The following is a 24,048-nucleotide window of genomic DNA, read 5'->3' as shown; positions in this document are numbered from 1 at the left end:
CTCAGGTCTTTGTGGTTTTGGGCAAACAGTTTGCCAATGGAGCTCTCTCCCGCATCCCTACAGTTCACGGTATCATTTAGGCTGAAGGTTGACAGCAGTCCCGGGGAAATGAGAAATGGCCAGCACAGGGGAAGAACTGGGACATAGCACAAAACTAGAGGAGAGGATGGTGCTGACACAAGTTTGGAGGAAGTGGGAAGATGCTGGACCCGTTTGAAATGGAGCCCACGGAATTTGCTACAAATTAGGAGCGGATGTGGTCGGCGAACTCCAAGTACAGGAAACCATTCCATGAAGGGGTGGCCGGAATCTAAGACCAAGAAGATGGAGTGGAGAGATTCTGCTGGGAAAGAGTCTTAAACGAAAAAGCAAAACACTGTAAAGAGACATATGCAGCAATAAGCCAATATCCTGAGGGGGTAGGAGTCAGGAATTGCTCAGCAGAGAAAACATCCTCAGAGAAAGGTGGAGGCTAGAAAGAACCGTGATGTGTTGCTTATCATCAGATCTGTTGGTACAGACTCATGACCTCAATAAACACATTAGTTTTTGAGTGGATATTAAGGATATCACTAATATCCACTAGATACATACATAAAGAATAGAGAGATCTGTGTGTTATTATGTGTGAATATGTATCATTTATTTCCTGATTTGTCCTCTGAGAAGACCTGGAGTTTACAAACTAATAAACCAGTTGGAGGGGATAGTCAGGGCCAAACATCATTTCTGAATGATAGAAAAAAAAAAAAAAGAGCCATTGCTTCTTGGAAGAGAGAGACCTGGTCCCAGGACTGAAGTGATGAAAACCAAAGATGGGATATCTGTGGTGCCTGGCTTAAAGGGATACTCTGTGTCAAATTGGGGTTAATCTGGGCATCCAAACATGCAATGAAGGTAACAGAACTCAACCTATTGAATGGGATAGGAATTTGCAAACCTATGTTAAAATAAATAAAACATTAAACACAAAAAAGAGAGCCACTGCACCTTGGTAAAAAACCGTGCTGCTGACAGGCACGGAGCCGCCAGAACTCGGAGACAAACGTGCTTGTGTGCTCAGGAGGTGTACTAAACAGTGTATACTACACAGTGCCTAGGTGACAAAGAAAGAAATGATGGCACAAAATAGACAACCCCGGTATTCACCAATCTAGGTGGTCATGTTACCACAACCAGCAGTAAGGGGGTAAGATACCATGTGCTTTGAAGGGGATATACACAGGATCATCTCTCTGGTGTTTTATTCAAGAGTTCACTGGTAAGCCGTCAAGAAGCCTCAATGGATCTAAGCTGAAAAACAGCCCTGTGGCATCAAAATCAGGAAAGGTGAAGAAAGGCAGGGCAAACCCCACACATTAAGAGAAAGTGAAAAAGCACACCGACTAAATAAAATCTGTTCCTCTCTGTTTGATTCTGGACCAGAAAGGGGACAAAATGGCATTGGGAAAGAAAGATGGCAAACTCTGAATGGAATGTCCAGACAGCTGGTTTATGACATCATCCCAGGCTTGTGTGATGCTCATATAAGAGTGTGTCTTGTCTGGGAGGAGTGTATACACATTGGAGAACTTGAAGGTACCAGACCCCTAAGTTTACACTGATGTACTCATCTGTAGATCATCTATAGACCATCTGTAGCTCATCGGTTTAAGGATATATCAAATGTAAAGTAATCACAATTGAGAAAACCAGCAAAGAAACATATGGGATCCCCATTTTCTACATTTGAAATTATTTTTAAAATAAAGTATCAAAATGGAACTTTATTCATTTTTCCATGTAAGTCTCTCTCTTCACAGAAAAGGGAAAAATTAAAGGGCAAGCTAGGACGAATAGGCAGTACCATACGAAAAGATCGAAAAGGAATTCTTTGGTGTATTTTCCCATTCTGTTTATTTTAAGCGAGGTGACTCTACATATCCCAGACTGGCTTCAAACTCAGCATCCTCCTGTTCTAGCCCCACAATGTGCCACCAGGCCTGGCTTTAACTGGAAGGAAACTCAGTGTGTGTTGGGAGTGTCATGTCCCAGTGAGGACATGCACCAAGGCACCAGTTTCATATACAAATGCTAACAAGGGTGTTTTTTCTAAGAAGGTAGAGCTGAATATTGTGCTGATATTTTGAGGTCAGAGACAGGGTGGAGGGTGGAAGAGGGCGAAAGATGTGACAATCATGTGAAGAGAGGCTAAAGGAACAGGAGCAAGCATAGCCTTAGCCAAGCAGTGTCACCCAAGACATTGCAAGTAAACAACATGGAAGGCTATCCCATAAAGTGACAGAGCCAACCAGTACCAAAGCTATTGACACACACATCACTTCAACTAGGGGCCATTCTGGGAAGTGAAATTCTCAACCATAAAGAGAACATAGGCATCATGGGCTCTACATAAAATAAAATAGTCTGTTGACAACAAACAGCACAAGTTATAGGCGGCCTTTGAGCCCTTTAAACAGTCCAGAGTGAAGCCACTACTTGTCGGACATTCACTCTGTGTAGAGCACCTCAGGCAAACAACCTTAATCCCGACAACAGCTCTCTCCTGTAGGTATCTGCATCTTCTTTGTATAAATAAATAATAATAAGAAGAAGCTTAATGATGTGCTCTGTGTGCATACCTCCAGGTGATCTACAAGAGTCTATACAGCTTAATATCCCGACTGCTGGCTCCTGAAGCACTACTCCTGGTCTCAGCTTTGACAGTTGATGCCTCTAAGCCTCAGCAGTTCCTGCTGTGCCAGCTGGGACCACTCAGCATTCAGCATTCTAGCATCTGCTGATTTCTCCCACCATCAACAGGCACTTTGATTTTCTCTTCTGATTCATTTCTATCCTACATCAGTCCTCCGCCCCTTAACCCTTCTACAGATACTAAAAAGGAAAAGAAAAAGTTCCCCTGAGCGAGAACTACCAATCACATCCATGACAGTTCCAAAGCACCTGGCAGAAATGCCTACTGTTAAGACCTAGCACCCGTCCAAGGTGTCAGCGTACCAATGCACGATGGTGTAACTTTCTAAAACCTGCTTCATCCTCCACTGTATCCAGTGTTGCTCTGGTGAGTAAGTATACCTGGACTCCAGTTTGTGCAAGCCACACCCTCATTCTGTTGGTTGTCTTACTCAATTCAGGTCAAAGTGCAAGTCTCTAAAGGAACCCTAGACCCAGGCTGCTGAAAATCTCCATGAGAATGCTTTACTGCCCCTGGGAATGTAAATATTCACTGTGGGAAGCAAGGGAGTGTTCTTGGTCTCTAGGGAGGACTCATGGGTTCTCGTGAAACAAACTCTTACTCTGTAACTTTTGGGAATCATTGTTACGTTGTTTCAAAGTAGCATTAACCAATATTTCACAGGAAGTCAACATGAGAGGTACCAATTCCCTCTAATGCAGCCCCCTCTAAGCTCCTAATGCCTTAGTTCATTAATCATCGTTTCTATCACTTCAGGGCACAGAGAATTTCACAAAACATGTGTGCACATTCCAGTTATACTTAACAGGGTCACACCTGCACTCTCAGGCACAGACATTTCCCTAATGGACCATTAACTGTACTATTTGGGCAGTTAATTTTGAAATGTTTCTAAACTGATAGGCACTTGGCAATGTAGCACATTCTCATAGAGACACCCAAGAGTCAGACATCTCTGGCTGATTGGATGGCTCTTCAGACTTGTGCCTGTCATGTTTTTTTAATATAGCTTTTATCCCTGGGAAGGATTTATCAAATCAGCTTTCAAAAAAGCTCTACTCCAGGAGCAGCAAAGAGGTAACATGCAAGAGGGATGGATGGACCTGGATGGCCTAGGCAGATCGTGCAGGTGCACGGGGTTTAGGTGTCCAGGGAAGATGCAGAGCCAAAAAAAAACGCAGATAGTATACCCACTGCTAACCCTCAAAGGCCTGCGGAGTCGTGTAAAGTACAGGCTATGTAAACGCATGGGCATGGGTCATGGGTTTGCATGACCAGGACTCTGTAAACCAAAGGCAGGATCTTTAAGGCAAGAAGCTGACATAATCTGTCATCAGACCCCATATAGGTGTAGGTGCTGGGACCCCAGGAGGAAAACCAACAACAGCACTATACTGTTTGGGAGTGAAACATACCCAAGGCCTTCCCAAACCAGTTTCAGTCCTCATCCCTCAACTCCTTGCTGCAATGGCTTTAAGTCTTTCCAGAGACTGTAAAAATGCAGTGGCACCCTCAGAGAACACTTGCTCAAACGCTTGAATACAGGAAGGGGCATCACTCACAAACCCTTTCCTTCCTCTGGTCTTTACAAACAGAATTGTGTGTACACTTGTGTGTCTTACGTATGTGTAGGAAGGATCCCTCCTTGCAAAGACTGCTAACTAGCAAACCTTATGAAGCCTGGCATTAAGACTTTGCGAGCGCTCCCGGTTCCGAGGCCAAAGTAGGGCGGAGCCGAGCATGGGGTCCGCCCAGGATCAGGGTGCAGCCAATTAGCGCACTCGGGGGGCGGGTCAGCTGAGGCTGAGCGGCACCGGTAGTCACCGGCGCCCGACGCGCGCTGCAGGTGGCAAGTTGGAGGCGCTGCCGCCACCGCTGCAGGAGAAGCCCGGGTCTGGCAACCCCTTGCAGCCACCGGGAGCTCTTTCCCGCCGCTGAGTCCGAGCTCAGACCCGGAAAAAGCCGAGGGGAACAACCGCTGTGCAGGGACTAAGAGCAGCGCTCCGGCTGCGTGCCCTTGCGCTACTTTGTTTTCTCTGAGGAAGGTTGTGCCTGGGGGCTGGGAACAGGTTCGGAAAGGAATCGAGAGCAAGGCTTCTGCTATCCAGGTGAGCGTCTTTCTACCCGACTGTCCCCTCCTTCCTTACAGCAGGGGCCAGGGCATTGCACCGATTTAACCCGTGGGCAGTGGCCCGGGTGCCTGCCCTTGGCTGAGGTCGATCCCTGAGAAGCCGGAAAGAGGCGAGGATGGCCGGGCTGAAGGCTACCTGCTAGCGCCTTCTGGAATGCGTAGGTTCTACGAAGCGAATGCTCGGAGTCGAGAGACCCGCAGAAAGGTGTTTGGGGGGCAGCCTGCGGGCTTGCACTCTAGCCGGACTTGGTCCCCAGTTCGCCGCGTTGAAGCCGCAGCGACAGCGGGGCGCGGCTCCCCGGAGATCGCTTTTTCCCCGACCTAGTGCGCTGGACCCGGAGAGCTCGCGAATCTCAGTCCCTAAGAGCCAGAGGCTCTGGAGGACGTCATCCCTCTCTGCTCAGGCAACTCCTCCTCCCTCTCGCCTCCACCCCTCGGCACTGGCTGCCTAGCCAGCGAATTCGGAGATTCAGTGCCAGTGCCAACGCGCGCAGTGGTGGCTGCTGTCATCCTGCTCTCTGCCCTTGCAAGAGTTGGGGCGCTTGGGGGTCGGACTCCCTGGCCCCCGCCTCCTGATTTTGAGCCTGGCTAGTTCTCTGCGAAGACTCTTTCCAGTGCCCTCCATAGTCCCTCCTCCCTGATGCCCAAACCCTTTGCCCAAAGAGGGAATTTTGGAACTTAGATCTTGCCCATCTTAGGTGGAATTGGGAAACCTCCTAAGAAGGTGCCAGCCTTGGAGCTGAGGGCTAGAACCTTCTTCTTCACCTCAGCACTTCAGCCCAGCATGGGTGGTCAGTGGCTTGACCTCCGAGCTCTCTGCACAGCAGAGATAAGAGGCAGAATGAGAGGATATGCTTGCTATCCTCTCCCTCCTTCCTCTCTCTCTCTCTCTCTCTCTCTCTCTCTCTCTCTCTCTCTCTCTCTCTCTCTGTGTGTGTGTGTGTGTGTGTGTGTTCTCGCTCATCCAAGTGTGTGTTCGCCGCCCTTTGCCAACTGCGATGAGATACTCCAGCCCATTGTTGGGTGTCTCAGCAACGGGGGGCTTCAGCTCCTCTTGCTCTCGAACTCTGGTCCCCTCCATCTAAGCCTATCCAGGGATGAAAATCTTCTGATTGGAGACTGCACGAAGAGGGATCCAGGCGTTTGGGAGGCGAATTGGGCTGTTTTTCAAAATGCAGAAGAGCGCCCCTCGCCGGGCATTTCATCTTCACTGGCCCGGGCTGTCAGGACCTCAGCCAGGGTTAGGAGTGGGTTGACTGGGCTCCTGGATGCTGCCAGAAAAGCAGGAGTTCAAGGCTCAGAACTCCCTAGGGCGCGCCCTGCTCAGAAGCAGGAAAGCCAGGGGCGTGCAGGCAAGCACCTAGCCTGCTCCTCCACAGCAGGGGTTGCCAGGGCAGAACTGCACTGGGTTGGCCTGGGACCCCTGGAGCCGGAATCTGTGAGCAGAAACACCAGTCTGGGGGCTGAGACTGGTTCTGAGGTACTGAGTCTCAGGCAAAGTTGAGAAGACCGGGTCTGTGCTGCTCGGTGACCGCCCCTGCGGCTTTAAGAGCTGCAGCCACGCGGTGCATTTGACTGGAGCTGCTGGTGGCGGTTTTTGCTTTTCCTTCTGCAGAAGGGAAGATTACAGGGTTTTCTCTGGCCTTGAGCCCCTTTCAAGAAAGCGTGGTTTCCCCGCGGTGAACTCTCCTTTGGAGCAAAGGGCAACCCCCAAAAGACACTCAAGGGCATGAGGCATCCAGGACCCCAAGTATAGCTGCATGGAGAGAGGGCAGGTCGAGTGCCAAGGGTTCCCAGGGGAATTAAGCTCAACCAACCCAGAGGAGAGGTCAGATCCAGCCTGGGGCTCTCTCCTAAGCGGACTGGTATTTAATATACACCCTGCCTCACCCTCACCGGCACTGGGTTGGTGGATCACACATGTAATTCTCTCTGAAGTGCATTGGATTAAGACTGGGCCGGAAGAGGACTGAAATCCACAAAAAGAATGAAAGTAGAAAGGACTGCAAATCCCTGATCTGATTTCGATTTAAATATAAATTCCATTTGAATACAAACAGACTCTATAATCTAGTAGCACAGGTCCCTGTGGGGGCCCCCTACCCTGCATTTCTTGTGACAGTTTGTGGAGAATAGGTTAAGATTTGCACAGGCCAGGCTGGAAACCTGCTGCCTAGGAGAGGGAGGAAGGTTGGGAGCTGGGTGAATAGGATTTGAAACAGGAAAGATTTCAGCTCAGACTGGTTCTGAATAGTTACTGGGGCCGAGGTCTCTACCTTACCTTGTTGTCCACAGGCATTTCTGAGCTGCTTCCTTTGCAGTCAGACTTACGTGACACAGAACAGTTAGTTAGCCCACTGGTCCTTTTGCTGGGGATTTTGGAATGGGCATTCTTTGTACTGAGAAGCAGAGAAGCTATACTTATACCTCGACTCCTCCGTCCAGATGACGATACTATTCTTTCACTGGGACAAAGCTGTTAAAAGAGCTACTCTTTCACATGCAAGTAGGTATCTAACCAACACATGAGACCTGATACTACTAATGAAAACCACTGTGCTGGAAAGATGTGTAGTGATTTCTAGGATCAACTCCAGATTTGATCACTATTGGGATCATTTTAAACTATTGATAATCATTATTTTTTGAGGACCTCTGTGCACTATCCAGTTACATATATTTAAAATTCTGGCATTGGTGAAATTGACTCAAATGAGAAGGCACATGGGCAATTACATAGTATGGGGGAGGGGAGAAGCCCAAATGATATAGCTGCTAAAAGTCTGCAATGGTCCCTGGTTGAATGAATGCTTCTAGAAATGGGGATCTCACTACTTTTAGGTGTATTGCATCCCTGCTTGGAGGATAAACACATTAAGCTTATACTTTGTGGATCCACAAAGGAAACATGATCTTGATGCTATTGTATAGGCAGACAGGGAAATTAACAACTCTCAGCTATAACAACCATGGGGAGACACCAGGAAGGACCAGCCTTGTGGTTTGTGTCTTAAGGAAGAGAAGGTCCCTTGGAGGACTATACAGACAAGCAAGAAGTACACCAGCCGGTGTTAAGTTGGCCCACATGTCAATTCCATCTTTGGACTCCATGGCCTAGTCTAAAACAGTCAGCTCTCTGGGGAAATCTGGTGCCATCTGTGGTAGTTTGAAGGAGAATGGCCTCCACAGGCTCATATGTTTGAATACTTGGTCCCAGTTGGTAGAACTGTTTGGGAAGGATTAGGAGGCGTGGCCTGTTGGAGGTGGTTGATCACTGGGAATGGGGCTTTGAGGTTTCAGAAGACTGGGACATTCCCAAAGAGGCCCTCTCTGCCCCAGTCTACTTGCAGATTAAGATAAGAGCTCTTATCTAGTCCTCTTGCCATCATGGACTCTAACCTTGGAAACAGTTAGCCCAATTAAATGTTTTTCTTCTCTAAATTGTCTTTGTTACAGTGTTAAAGCACAGAATAGAAAAATAACTGATTTAGACCCCCACTCCATGCCCCTGTTTCTCCAGAAACCCCATAGGCTCTTCATCTTACCACAGCCCCAAAGAGTTCACTCTTTACAATGTGCTACATGATAGCGCACATATTTTTTTTCCTGAAAATACAAAAAGAAACTTTAAAAAAGATCAACAATGAAAACAGGGTGTGATTTGTGTAGGATTTTTTTAAAGTGAGGGCAGGCTAGCTGTGAATGGTTCATTATAAAAAGATTCAGAGAGTGGGATGAGTCACAGTCCAGTCCAGACAGCTACTTCCTCATCTACGAGGAGAATGATAATTCCCCTACAACTCTGTCTGTAAGAATTAATTTGCAGCTCCAGAGATGTCTGAGATAGTTAGAAGAGAAGTGTGTGGTGGAGCAAATGAGAATAAAGCGTTTTCTGATTCAGAGCTGGCTTACCAAGGTAGTGAGAACCACCATTGGAAAGATGGGATTTCTGCAAATATGTCATGATCTCACCCAGATGTGGAAATAAAAGAATTGATCTTACAGAAGTAGAAAGTAGCAGAGTGGTCAGGGAGGAGAGGAGGGAGGGTTGGTCAACAGGTACAAAAATGCAGTTCTACCAGGGAGACTCTCCTAGAGTTCTATGACCCAGTAGGATGACTGCAGTTAAAAATTAGCCGCTGTGTGTTTCAAAATAGTAAGAGACAGCTGTGAATGCTCCCAACACAAAGACATGATGAGTCTTTAAAGTGATGAATAGGTCAATTACTCTGCCTTATCTAATTGCTTATTGTAAGCATGCATTGACATATCATACCCTGTACCGTAGATATGTCCAGTCATGATCTGTCAGTTTAAATACAGACAAATAAATGTATGAAGATATGACTTCATTGAAAAGCTCCTAGCTAATGAGACTGCATATTTTGAAAGGTGCTGAGCCTAATCTTTCACAATTGAAATGGAAAAATCTAGATAATAAAGAGACAGGGTTTGTATATCTCACCAGGTCACCCTAGTGGCCAAGGAAAAGAAAATCATTTGTTTGGGCTTAAGACTGGTTGTGTAGCACATGAACATTTTATTCAGAGAATTTTAGTGCTTTGATGGTGTTACATAAAAAGAAAGATGGATGCTTGTCTAGACTGTGTTCTGAAAAGCTAGATGTGTCACAGCCTGCAACTAATACTAGGGACAATGTCCTGTGGAAAGACTTGAAGGCATGGGATTGAAAAAAGCCTGTCTTAGGATGCCGTGTCACGAGTGGGGGAGGGAACAATGAACTTGATGACATTCAGTGGTGATCCAGGAAAATGGCACTGAGCACGACGGGGAACCACTCTGGGCATTTTAGTTAAGTAGAATTCAGGCACAGAAATGCTTACAAGCCCCTCACACTGAGAGTTCTGGAATTAGATAGATGGATAGATAGATAGATAGATAGATAGATAGATAGATAGATAGATAGATAGACGGACAGACAGATAGATAGACAGACAGACAGAGACAGAGAATTTATTTCCTATATGTCTGAGGTATGATGGGTATGCCAATATACCTAATTCTAAAGAAAAAGAGTCATCTAGAATTTGGACTTCTTGCCCCTGCCATGGGCTCATTCTAGACCATGTATCTAAGACCTCAGAGTCCCCATCTGTAATGAATGTACAAAGAGGCTCTTGGAGAACTCAGTAACACACACGTATAGTGCAACAACATCTAGTTCTGGCCCTGGCCTTCAGATTAGCTCCCTAGAAATAGGTCACTGACTTCCAGAACGGGAAGAGGTTCCTGGCTGGGTGAAGGACTGCCAGATCTGGATTGTAATGATTTGACTTCTGTTAGGAATCCAGCCTCACTTGCTCTTCTGGGCTCCACGTGAACATTCCATCAGGATGTCCCACAGCCACCTCAATCTAAGCGAGTGTAGGCATCTCATCCTCTCTACAACACCCCCAAGTCCCTAGCCACCCTGCACAGAGACTGGTTTTCATCTTTCATGGTTTCCTTTCCATGCACTGCTCCCCAATAAACACACACTACAGAATGGCAGTGCTGGGCGGCAAAGCCAGCTCCTCCAGTCCTTCCAGTTACAAGGTCTCTGTCTATTCTGTTGCTCCTTCTTTGACCACAACAATATCTTTCTAGATCACATCAGCTCTTGGGCAGTGTGGTTTTGACCACACAACTCCCTACTTCAAACCTCCTCCTATTTCTCAGCCTTGTCTCCGGCATCCCATATTTAACGCAATGCCTATGCATGCTGTGTTTCTTTCCTGATTCATTTTCATGACTGTCTCCTTTGTTCCACCATGTCCATTTCGAGCACCTATCAGTTTTCTAGATCAAATTCAAGCACTGCCATGCTTGTGAAGCTTCACATCTATGAGGAAGTACAAGTTTCGCTTCTCCCGTCTTTCCTTGGCTAGGGCACTTAACCGGGCCCTCGTCCCTTGCTGCGCTTTATCGATCAAGAGCAGAGGTTCTACGTCTATGACCTTCATCCTGTGTTCACCAACCGGTACCTCACAATAAGTGTTCCTCATAAATTCCCCTGGAGTAAATGACTGTCCAGGTATACTTTAGAAGAGGTGGTAACAAAAGAGGGAAGGGAAGTGTCGGACCCAAGTTCAGTCAGAAGGAGGAAGAAGGAGCCAGCCGCCCCCCACCCCCAGCAAATCCTGATAGACAGGAACCATTATTTCAAAACCTCAAAACCTCTCCTCTACCTCGTTTGTCTAATTACATGGATACTTTAAGTTTCCAGAGGCAGGAAGAACCTCTTCATTGTAGTTGAGAGCAGAGCCATGCAAGCGCCACAGCGCTCTAAAAGCAGCATAGATATGGGCAGCCAAGATGATAGTGACTGGGCTGAAAGAAAAATGGGAAATGCTGGGCACGGTGCCATGAAGCGAGGGAGGCGCCCAGAAATCTGGGCAAAGACTCTTAGCGTGGGGGCCTATGGTTTGTCTTATATTCAATCATTCTTTTCATCTGATTCTCGTGATTTACAAAGTAGCATCATGTGTGTGTTTGCTGGCGCCTGTGGATGTTGAAATGCTTCAGGTCTAGATGAAACTCTTTATTCTAAGATTTAGAAATGAAGGATTTCTTGTGATTGTATGTTCCCTTTTTTAAGAGTGAAAAGATGAAGCCATTTCTCATGTGCATATTAAATGTCAGAAGTCAAGTGGGGAAAATTATTATGAAAATATTGCTGGTTTCCATATCTCAGCAACAAAAATGCTTGTGCACAGTCTTAACTATACAAACCTTCAACCTTGAGCACATAGCTCAACAGTCATCAAATCCTTGTTAAGAGTGATGGTGGTTTCGATGAGCACGGCCCCCATAGGCTCATATATCTGAATGTGCAGTCAACAAGGAGTTGAAAGATTTAGAAGGATTAGGTGTTTCCTTGTTGGAAGACGTGTGTCATTGGGGGTGGGCTTTGAGGTTTCAACAGCCCATGCGCTAGGTGTGCCCAGTCTCTCTCTCCCTCTCCTCTCTCTTCTCCACCCTCATTTTCTCTCTCCCATCCTCTCCTCCCATGCTTGTGGGTCAGGATGTAGCTTTCAGTGACAGAATAGTGACTAAGAGGACAGTCCATTGCTCATGACAGGAATTGACGTAGTCCAGTATTGAGGCTTCACATGATGTGGAATTAGTGACCTTATTGTAATGTTAGAGTTATGTACTCAAACCTGTCCTGGAATCAGAGCAACTGTGTGGCTGTGAGTGTGTAAATGGCGCACCAGTGTATCTACACTGGGCATGTGGTATTTGTACAGATGTACATAACTGCAGTAAAATGGGAATGAGGCTGTACACTCATCGTGTGCAGGTATTTGGCTACTCGTGTGTGGCTCACACGAAGAAGTCCTCTGGAAGGTTACTGAGCCTCTCCTGGCCTCAACCTCCATCGCTGGCAATGGTAATAACTGAATTTCCCACATCCCATAGAGGACACAAAAACCAAATGACATCTTATTTGTGGATGCGCTTTGTCGGTGACAAAGCGAGGCATTTGCAGCAGTTTGATTGCTAGTTTCATGCAAGTTCAGAAGTACAGCATACAGCTCTTTCCACAACCCTTCATAAAACTACAACAGGAAACATTTATGAGATTGGATCTGAGCTCAAGTGCAGCCTGAACCTATGACACCTTCAAATTAAAAACAAACAAACAAAACCCAAAAACAAAAGAAGGAAGAAAATCTTTCATTTCTCTACAAACTGACACCAAATTCTGTAAGGTTGGCCTGTGATTGTTTTAATAAGCTGGAGGTCTGATGTAAAGGCTCCCATAGAATAAAATATTTTTATTCCACCTAAGTTGTTTCTTTGGATGTCAGGTACTCCTTTAAGTTTGCATGGGGAATAAGTTAATATATACAAATGAGAATGTGTAAGCATTCAGAGGCTTACGATGAGGTTATATCCTGACAAACCATTGTAAGTTAGAAATATTCTAAGCTGGCAGTGGTTTTAATGCATCTAACCTAAGGCACCAGAGCTCAGCACCCCAGCGCACTTCACAGCTGACCAGAGCAATGGCTCCTGATCCTGCCCAGCCTCTTAGATCATACTGCATCCTAGTGAGTCCTGAAAAAGGGATCAAAATTCAAATTCTAGTTCCCACTGCCTCCATATCATTTGGCTTCAGTACTAAGTTGAACAATCACAAGGTAGGTTTACCTATATCTGGCCTACAGATGGTGATGCGATATTAAAATGAGCAATGTGGACACATTAGCACGTGCCACACACGTGTGGTGCACACTAACTGCCACTGTACCCAAATGGAGGTGCTCACCATCTGTCTGGTACATATTTCCCAAGGCCTCCATGCTGCACATTCTTCTGTAAAGCTGCTTTGGTAATACCTACCTGCCGAGCTGCAGCAGGAAGTACCAGTGCCCATAAAATGACTCAGTACCCACTAAGTACACACTAAGTGCACACTAATTATTCATGGAAGTGTGGCTCCTTTTTCCATGTGAGATACGCCACTGATATTTAATACGCCACGATTCATTTTAACAAATTAACTTTCACTTTCAATATTTACATTTTACCTCTTTGATGGTGTCTCTGCTTACTTTTAGTCATATCCAGAAATAAACCTTAGCCCTGGGTAGATACACAGGATAATCCTCATGCAAAACGTTTCTGAACCTCAAAAGCACATGACTCCTCTCTCTGTTTTGTTGATTCACTCATTGTGTATTTCTGGATCATCAATTTGGAGGAGGGTGAAAAATCTCCAGGATTAGCTCTGTACCGCAGTGAATTTATTCTCTCTGATCTAGATTATTTGTCAAATAATTAAATAAAATTTCTGTACTTCCATTTTTTTGAGTGGTTGGAGCTAGTCCTGTTTTTTGAAATACACACACACATACATACATACACACATATATATATACATACATACATATATACACATATATACATATATGTGCACATATATATACATACACAAATATATATATTTATATGTGTATACATACACACACACACATGCATGCACACATATAAATGATACTGATGTAACCAGGCTGCAAGAGTTTAAGATGGAACACATCTGTATTTGTGGGACTCTTTCTGCAATGTATGTATGTATGTAGTGTGTGTGTGTGTGTGTGTGTGTGTGTGTGTTATGGGAGAGGGGTATCTATGTGCCTTGGTTTTCCTTCAAGTTGTCAGAGAACAACTTGCAAAAGCAAGTTCTTTCCTTCCACAATGTGGGTCCTGAGGCTCGGATTCAAGCCCTCAGTCTTGGTGAGAAGCCCCTGTTCCTGCTGAGCCCTCTTTCAGGCCCCAGATATTATTTTTAAATGGTCAGATGAGTGGGATGCTTTCCTTTCAGAAAAAAAAAATGTGTGAGTCTTGGGGAATATTATCCATGTCACAGCATCTTCCAGATTGTATTTATAAAGGATGAATAATTTGTGCTATTCTTAGCTGCTTGCTTCCTAAAAAAAAAAAAAAAAAAAAAAAAAAAAAAAAAAAAAAAAAAAAAAAGATCAGAGATTGAAACGAATTAGGTAACGGTACAGTAAGTGATGTCACCGAGTGTGCAGGGTGACACAGTTGCCACAGCTCCTCTCTGAGCAAGGAGTGTCTTGGTGATGTTTTGTTTAATCTCTTCTACTTCAGTATGGGAGTGCTCTCTCTCCTCCTGGCAGCACACACACACACACACACACACACACAGTGTTTAAGCACAGCTTTGGTCTCTGTGGCATACAGTTAGAGGATAACTAGGTGTGTTTCCAGAGAGATAAGCCCAATGTTGCTTTCCAGATTGCAGCCTCATCACTGCCTGATTTCCCCGGATGATAGTTTGTGCTTCTTTATGTTGGAGTCACAGCTGCTTAAGCTTTCAAATCTGTCGTTCTCGGCACCGCCACGGATGGCAGACTGCTGCCTCCCCACCCGACAGGAGCCTGCGCTGGACTGTTGTGGACAGTCCTGTGCTGCTGAAACACATGTGGACATAAGGGAAGGACAGCAACACTTTGCATGTGTACATTTTTTATCTGTGTAAATTCTATGCAACGCTTTTAACAGCAATGATAAACAACTATCACTAGGATTTGAGCTCTCCAGGTGGTCATCACACAGACCGAGCTGGATGGCTGCTAATACATCATTACTCTGAGTCAACTCAACTGTCATTACTTGCTAGGTTATCCGAGGGTCTCCTGTTAGTACCTCTCCTGTTACCTCTTCCTGGGAATTCAGAGAGACTCAGGATCATATTTTTTCTTTCAAAGCACAGCAGAAAGAATTCTCTAGAATAAATTGAAAGGGACAAATAAAGAGCCAAAGGCTAGCACATCCTTGAAACTGTGAGCTGGCCTCCCTTTGGCATAAGAGGAGTGGCGTTTACATCTGACAGTTCCCCTAGAAGAAGATGAAAGGCCTCTTGGTGCTGCTGGGGGTGGCAAGTGGCACATTCCTGCTGGGATCCCCTTATGTAATGCTTCCAGGGACAGTTGGGCTGAAGGACTGGGTCTCTGTATACCCTGCTTACCTTAATGCCTAGAATACAGCTGCTCTGAGGAGAAGACTCTGACCTATAAAATTATTACTTTCGCCGAAAGGATAATTTTATCAAGACTAAGGAGCAGATTTGACAGTGGAAAGAAAGCTATGAAATGGAAGAGGACAGCCCCCCATCTGCCATTAGACTCTGCTAGGTTAATCTCGGGAGCAGGATGAGGTCAGTGAGTGAGGCAGGCATTCAGTAGACCATATCATGTGCTCCCAGGAAGCTAATGGGTCCATTAAACATTTCTTTCCCTAAAGATTAACCAAGTTCCAACCTCTACCTCCAAAATTTTTCTTAATAACCACAAGCCAGATATTGTGGGGCTGATTGCATTTTTTGTTTGTTTGTTTTACATAGAATACAACTACTTGGTTTTGCATGTTGCTTTAGAATTGAGATTGAAGCCCATAAACAGCTTTGCGTTATTCAAGACGACTTAGTAGCTGTGTTGACCAGCTTTGTTTAAAACATTTCTGCCTTGATCATCTCCCCACGCCTACCTGTACCAAGCAATCACTTGGATTGCACCTTTAACACTAAACAGGGAATCTATGAACAGGGAATCTGTGAATATGAGCATTCACACCAAAGAAAGACTCTTTGAATTTGAACATTTTATCAGTGATAAGCACACCCTTTCTCTTGGTTGTTTATACAAGAAACAGATATTGTCTTGCTGCTTGTATGGTGTCCTCGTAGAGGCGAGCTGAGTTTGTGCACATGAGGTTGGTTAGTGGTGATTTGTGTTGTAGTGCTTAACTGCGTTGACTTGTCTCTGCTCACAAAGATACACATTTCTTTTTTGGCATTGACCTAGTAAAGTATCCGTTTGCAAGTGTTATAAGCAAGCCAGCATCAGAAACTGGGGAGGACAAGGTCAGTGACTTTGAAATGTTTAGAAGACTTTCGTTTCCCCATGCACCACATCCATGTTGGGGAGAATGTTAATGTTGGTTCCAGTGGCTGTGTGCCCTTTTGACCCAGGCTGGAAATGTTGCTGACATAGTCATTCCCATCTCTAGCCCTTTGTCTCTGTTAGAGCTTGACATTACCCCTGAAGTAGCATCCTCTATTTGAGCATTCCTCAAAGCAGAAGAAAAATCATTGCCAAACAGTCCTTAGCTTAATGGATGTTGCACAGTTTGCTTCCCAGAGCATGAGAATGTCACCTGTGTTCAGCCTCTGGCTTCTTTAGCCTTTTGGGTGAAAAGCCTACGGTGATAAGTGGCAGAGAGCTACTTTCTGGACACAGGCATCCCCGTGTACAGAGAGATGACCCATTTTTCCAAAAGTATTCTTGTAGTCCACAATTTTGAATTCTTTGCCTAGAGAAGAAATGTTAAAAAATAGATGGCTAGGCCTTGAGCTAGTGGAAACTATTAGGATCAGTTGTGAGACCTTGGGGTAGGAAGTTAAATGTGTCTCCACATGGACAGCCTAAGGTAGGACCCTGTTGAGAACAGCCTAAGGTAGGACCCTGTTGAGAACAGCTTCACAGTACCTCTCCTTAGTGCTTCCTCTGCTGTCTAGCACCAGTGCACTAGGCTCAGACACACTCTACCATGGTCAGGCTATTCACCTTCAGGATACACCCCTTATACAAAATCTATTACTTTCTCTTTTCTTATTAAAGAAAAGAACCATTGTCTTAGTTGTGCTGGTCTAGGCAATGCATAGGAGGCAGTCTGAATTAATTATATTTATAGAGAGGATTGACAAATACAGAAGTCTTCCACTCTGTGAGACTCAAAGCAAGAGAAGATTATGAGTGTCCCTTTAATTTGATATTCATTATATTTTATAAGCAAGATGGTGACACACAGCATATGGGAATATATGGGTGAATAAAAATGGCATTCATCATGGTGTAGGGAGACCAACTAGGTAAAGACAAATTGCCACAGTATAAACCGTAGTAAGCAGAGGGGCTCTTATGAAAATGCCAAATCTTACCTATAACTTGAAGAAAGTAATTAAATTGTTATAGTAACATTGAAAACCAATTAGGCATATTGCCTAACAAAGGAATTCTGCAACAACGTCAGCTTCCAACAGGCTATAACAAATCACCCGAGATAATTAACTCACAGAGAGAAAAGGTTTCTTTGAATCTAAAATTTCAAAATTTCTGTCCACGATTGAGTAGGCCCATTGCTTTCAAGCCTATGGCGAGGCGGGACATTGTGGCGGGAGTGTGCAGTAGTGGAAAGTGCTGGATGCGTGGTCTAGAAGCAAGAGAGCTGAGTGCATTGTGGGTGTCTGACACTGAGGGACCTGAGTAGACCACTTCCTCTAGGTCCTACCTTTTGCAGGCTTTACTACCTCTTGAATGCCCCGCCCTAAGAACCAAGCCTCAATCACATAGGCCTGTGAGAGGACCTAACCTGGTTCTGACTAGTTCTCCGTCTCTGCTTGGACTGTATCCTATCCTTTCTGTTTCTTGAGTTTCCAGCAGGCCTCTCTGGAGAATGTTGGTCAGCGAAATATTTTGTCTCTATTAGCCTTGTCTCCAGCTAAGTAAATACTCTTCTCTTCACACACTGCCGACCCCGCCACGGCCAGTAATTTCTCTCTGCTAACACACAACCCTCAATTTGTCATTAAAATCATAATCACAGTTGCAGGTGTGATTGATCCCCACAGACCGAATATTAAAATAGCTATTTTTATCCTTCTGACGCCTCAGCTCCAAGTCAGACATTTGGCCATCACTGCGCCACCAATGTTTCTTGCCCCTGGCTTCTTATTGGAGCTGAAGCTGAGTGGAGTTTTATTCTTTCTTCAACACAGGGACCTTGAGAACAGATTAAGTCTGCAACAACTTCTGAGGGGAGACGTGGGAACTGGAAAATCATTTTGAATGTAAACAAAGAATATTGAAAATAAAAAATTATAAAAATTAAAAGAAAAGAAAAGAGAAACAAACAGGAAAAAATTCTAGGACAAAAGGGAAAAAACAAAAACAAAAAACAAAAAGCAAAACAAACAAACAAACAAAAAAAAGAACCAAAAGGGAGGCGCAAGAGGTGTGGGCATCGGAGGAAGCCCGTCTTTTGCGAAGTGGTTGCCTTCCTTCAGCTCCATGCAGGATCCCCGACACACACACACAGGAGCTTGGACCTTGATTCTGGCTGTTCAGGATCACAGGAAGTACTAAGAAAGCTCCTCTAGACACATTCCCCACAGATTAGCTAGAGATGGTGTTAAAAGAGTTTCAGTTCTCCTGGCCATCTTATCCTGCAACAGAGTTGCTCTCCTCGAAGCCCTTGGGGGGCATTCCAGGAGAGAGAAGATTTTCTGATGTAAGAGACTGTGACAGTAAGCTGACAGGTGACAACTCCAGCACTACACTGCATATATATATATATATATATATATATATATACACATATATATGTATATATATACATATATATATACATACATACATATATATACATATATATGTTATACATATACAACCTTATATATACCTCATGCATATATACCTCATGCATATATACCTCATGCATATATACCTCATGCATATATACCTCATGTATATATACCTCATGCATATATACCTCATGCATATATACCTCATGTATATATACCTCATGCATATATACCTCATGTATATATACCTCATGCATATATACCTCATGTATATATACCTCGTGCATATATACCTCATGTATATATACCTCGTGCATATATACCTCATGTATATATACCTCGTGCATATATACCTCATGTATATATACCTCATGCATATATACCTCATGTATATATACCTCATATATACATATATATATACATATACATATATACATATACACATATATAAGAAGGAGGGGTAATGTAGATAGATCATCAAAGGTTGCAAATAACATTTCTTTATGCGTGCTGTGTATGTTAACAACACTAGGGACTACTTAGGGAGAGTTTTAATAACATTTCCTTTGAATGAATTGCAAACTGCCGATAATAAATTCACTCCATCTTCACACAAATAGTTTTCAAGGCTGACTGTGTTTTCCATAATAAAAATAAATCTGAGTAAAGAGTAGCATTGTAGACGCTGGAGAGACAGATCAGTGGTCGAGAGCAGTGGTTGTTCTTCCAGAGGACACAGGTTCAACTCCCAGCACCTACATGTGGCTTACAACCCTCTGTAGCTTCAGTCTTGGGGGGGAGTCAACACCTTGTTCTGGCCTCTGGACAGCAGGCGTGCCCATGATGCACAGATATGCATGCAGTGAAAACACTCAGAGAAATAAGTAAAAGCTTAATTTCAAAAAAAAAAAATGAAATTAAATTGTAAATCTGTTGATGTTTGGCTTGACTGTAGGGAGTTTTACATCTATTTCTGCATTAAAAATGGAAGTTAGGGGGCTAAAGACATGACCCAGCAGTTAAGAACACTGACTGCTCTCCCAGAAGTTCTGAGTTCAATTCCCAGGAACCACATGTCGGCTCACAACCATCTGTAAGGGGTCTGATGCCCTCTCCTGGTGGGTCTGAAGACAGTGACAGTGTATGCACATTTATAAAATAAATAAGTCTTTTTTTAAAAAAAAAAAAAAGGAAGTCAGGATAGCACAGGCCTTCTATAAACTGTCCCAATACTCATGAGAGAACAAAGGGTAAATAATGTCTGTGTGTGACCCGGAAAATCATTCTGGCCTCATGGCTTCCCCGCTGCATTCAGGAGGCACCCAAGACACCAGACCCTACTACGAGCACCACTACCATAGACCCATGGACTTGTTGGATTAAGAAGTGATCAGCAAGTATCAAATGGCCATCCCTGAAAACATCCATTGGGCAACAGTGCACAGACTGAACAGGGAGAGTTAGGGATAGATACTTACTGGTGTGTAGCAACAGTTAGTAAAAATTTAAATAAGGTAAAAATACAGATGCTAAAGATTTATCGGAGAGCAGGGAAAGGGCTTATGGGAGGGTTTAGAGAGAGGAAAGGAAATTAAGAAATGTTGTGACTAAATTATAATGTTAGAAGGAGGAGGGAGAGGAGGAGGAAGCAGCAGCAGCAATATTTGCATCAGTCTGTTTTGTGTTACTGTTGTAAAAGGGTCCCAGACTATAAATAACAAGGTCAAAGTTTTCCTCTGCTGAAGTGTGCATAGCCTTTGGGGTAGCCCACACTCAGACCCCAGGGTCCCGCTGAGGTTTTATTTCTAATTCTAAAGGACTTGTATCCCACTTGGAGTGGTCAGAGCTTAGCCTTACGCTCTCTCTTGCTCGCCTACTTAAAAGCAGTGCACTTGATAGAGCAAAATGAGATTTTGGACGACACCTGCAATCTCAAGCACTTGTTTCGATTTTCTAGAAGTACTGCCTCCCCTCTCCCACCCCCCCCACCCCCCACCCCCCCAAACCCCCCCCCCCGTGGAATTGCAATTTATGTTGAGCAGCTGTTTTACAATTTTAAGTTTTGTCTTATTTAACTCTGATAGAAAAGACAGTACATTACTTTTAAATTTCCCACAGTTACTATAATAAGAAACCAGAAGCTAGATAACTTTAAAAAATATATTTAGCCCACATCCCACCTTCAAAGACCTATATCTGGGGGTGGGGCTGGAGGGTGGGCATGTGTATGTGTGTGGAGGCCAGACATCAATCTCAGGTGCTGTTCCACACACAGGAGCAATCTACCCTATTGATTGAGATGAGGTCTCTCATCAAGACAGATCAAGACAAGACTGGCCAGCTGATCGCTGACTCTGACGCTCCAGTTCTAGAAGAGTGGGTGTTGGGGATTGAACTCCGGTCCTCGTGCTTGCATAGGAAGTTCAGTACTCCTCATGCTCCACTCTGCCTCTCTAAGAACCGAAATCTTAGCAAGACTTTCTTGCATCTCCAACCCAGAATCCTTTGCAACTTGCCCTGCAGTAGCACAGGCTAGAAGAAACAAGGACCATGCTGTGTGCGGTGTTTTCTGCTCCCCCTTTTCTTCTAAAGCTACTAGGATTTAGTCATGGGAGTGCGCATGAGCCCTAAGACCTTCCTTGATGCCCACAAAACTGTAAACACCAGAGCCTCAGTAGATTTTCTGCTTTAAACCCTCACCATAGGGCTTCTACACCACACCGAGGCCACTGGAATACCTTTGAGCCAAGCAGAAACCAGAGCAGTGTCTGTCCCACAGGGACCGAGTCCTCCTCTGTGGGGAAGGAACTGTGGAGGGGCTGAGGATAAGGACATTCCAAAGTCCAGCCTGCATTTCTGTCGCCTGTGTCTCTTAGAGGCCTTAGGGGCCTCATTTCCATGGAAAACACAGAATCTATTTTACTCCTTTTTCACTCATGGAAGTGAGATGCGGGGTGGCTTGCTCAAGGTCATCTGGTTTGTAACAGGAACCCTGTGCCCACACTTCTCACCCCTGCTAGAGTCCTCCCCTGGGCAAGTTAGCTCCTCCCACCGAGGTCAGCCCTCTGTGAGAGAGGCCCTGTTTGCAAGCAGCAGATATTTGAATTTGAGCTATCTCTTTTGTTGCAATTGTCAGCTCAGATTCATAGCAAAGGAATTCCCTTCCCTGCTCTAGGTCTTTGTTTTTGCCTTTGCTGTTGTTTTGGTTTGTTTCATTTTGTTTCTTTCAAGACTCATCTGATTTTACTCTGTAGTCCAGCCTGGCCTTGAACTCATGATCCTCCTGCCTCAGCCTCCCAGAGTACACCACCACCTCCACCTCCCTCTTCCAGATAAAAATACTCAATGTAAGAGAGAGGTTGAACTGTGCCCTTTGTGTGACATCTTGGGCCTGTACAGTAAAGTTTGAGTTCTATAAGAAGAAAAGAAATCTAGTGTTCATTACCTGAATAAAGGAAAGCAGATTAAACACCAAATCCACAAGCCAAGGTTCTGACTGAATTTTAAGACTACACAAACTGTGTGCAGATGGAAATTTGTAAAGCATTGGAGGTTCAGGGAGGGCTAGGATGGCCCTGAGATAATCCCGTCTTCTGTGAGTCCTGTGCTGAGGGCTGACAGCAGGCCTGACTGTGCTCTTTGTGGACACAAGATTTCTTCTAGCGCACACTGGAAGCTCCCCTCACCCTACCATCTGCTGGGAGGAAAGCTGAGATTTTTAAAATCAAAACTAAGCTGCTATGGGTTCTCTTACAAATACCATCTCTCACCACTTTACCGCGAAGACGGAGCCTCTGTGGGACAGCCACAGCGTCACTAACAGCCACGTTTAAGGGTGCGGTTCAGAAGCGCTATGCGCATTCATGTGTCGTGGCCAGCCAACATTCTAGACTCTTCTTCGTCTTATAAAACTAAATCTCTACACTCTACTCAGACACCCCTTCCTCCCAGAGCCTGCGGGCCATCATTCTATTCTGGCGCTCTAGGTGTGACTACCAGCGAAGCTTTATGTTAATTGAGGTATCATCATGTTAGCATTTTGAGTCTACTTTATTTCACATCCTGGAGTGTCTTTACAGTTCCAGGATCCCCTTCCTTTATAAAGCAAGTAGTTTATTGTATTCTGTTGCAGTAAATATTTAAAAAGCAGCACCAAGTTCCCCTGCTAAACCCCAGTACTCTCTGCCTGGCAGTGTCACTGTCTCCAGCTAGCCCCAGTGCTTGCCTCAGTGCCGCCCGTACCTTCTCAGCAATAAACCGTGTGGTAGGTGATCCCACATTCCAGGAACCCAGTAAATCAAAACTCTAGAAGGTTATGATTAATCAGTCAGATATATATATATCAATAAATTCTTAATTTACAAGATGCCCACACAATAATTTCAGAGCTACAAGAAGGACTTACGTGAGGGTGCTTTGGTTCCTCTGAGAAAGGGAACAAAATACTCACAGGAGCAATAAAGGAGACAAAGTGTGGAGCAGAGACTGAAGTAAATACCTCCCAGAGACTGCCCTACCTGGGGATTCAGCCTATAGACAGTCACCAAACCCTGACACTATGACAAGAAGTGTATACCAAAAGGAACATGCCAGGTTGTCTCCGGAGGGGCCCTGCCAAAGCCTTACAAATACAGAGGCAGAAGCTAGCAACCTACTATTGGACTGGGTTTGGGGACCCCAATGGAGGAGCTGGAGGGTGGTCTGGAGGAGCTGGAGTGGTTTACAGCCCCATGGGAAGAACAATGATTTTGGCCACCCAGACACCCCAAGACTCCCAGGGACTGAACCATCAACCAAGGGACACACATGGTTCCAGCCAAAAATGTGGCAGAGGAAGGCCTTGTTGGGCATCAGTGGGAGGGGTGGTCCTTGGTCAGGTAAAGGCTCAATAGAGGCCCCAACAAAGGGAAATCGAGGGAGGGGAGGTGGAAGTGTGTTGGGTGGAGGGGCATATACATGGAGGCAGGGGGTGGGAGGAGGGGTTGGGGGTCTTTGGGGAGGGGGGAAATCGGGAAAGGTTTTATGATTGGCAATGTAAATGAAGACGATATTCAATAAAATAAATAAAATAATTTCAGAACCAATTGATAATGATACAAGCTGCCCATCTGGATTAGACAAGTTACCCCAATTATTCTATCCTCTTACAATATTCATAGCTACCTGTGGCTATTAGAGCCACGTGGAATCTGATCGTCTGCCTCCTGCCCCATCTTCCTTTCTTCTCCTCCTCCTCTCTCACTCCCTGTCTCTGCAGCTCTCAGCTCTGCCTCCCTTTGCCCTGTCCAATCACAGACTTCTTGTTGTATTAATATTTAAAGTGATCGG

The 24,048-nt window shown here is 44.8% G+C and overlaps 1 protein-coding gene across 2 annotated transcripts in view; it reads left to right on the top strand.

Annotated features, from left to right (window-relative positions):
• The first annotated feature begins 4,500 nt into the window (after nucleotides 1–4,500).
• The window catches only part of Epb41l3 (erythrocyte membrane protein band 4.1 like 3), a 222,447-nt gene continuing 202,899 nt past the window's right edge, over nucleotides 4,501–24,048 (top strand). Inside the window, exon 1 of one of the 2 annotated variants that reach the window (XM_052192746.1) lies at nucleotides 4,501–4,803. The gene's annotated coding sequence lies outside the window, so the exon portion shown is untranslated. The remainder of the gene's footprint in view (nucleotides 4,804–24,048) is intronic. The other variant, XM_052192732.1, reaches the window with a different exon arrangement.

Source organism: Apodemus sylvaticus, chromosome 9 (assembly GCF_947179515.1).
Source record: "Apodemus sylvaticus chromosome 9, mApoSyl1.1, whole genome shotgun sequence".
Lineage (NCBI taxonomy): Eukaryota > Metazoa > Chordata > Mammalia > Rodentia > Muridae > Apodemus > Apodemus sylvaticus.
This window is presented reverse-complemented; position numbering and strand designations above follow the sequence as displayed.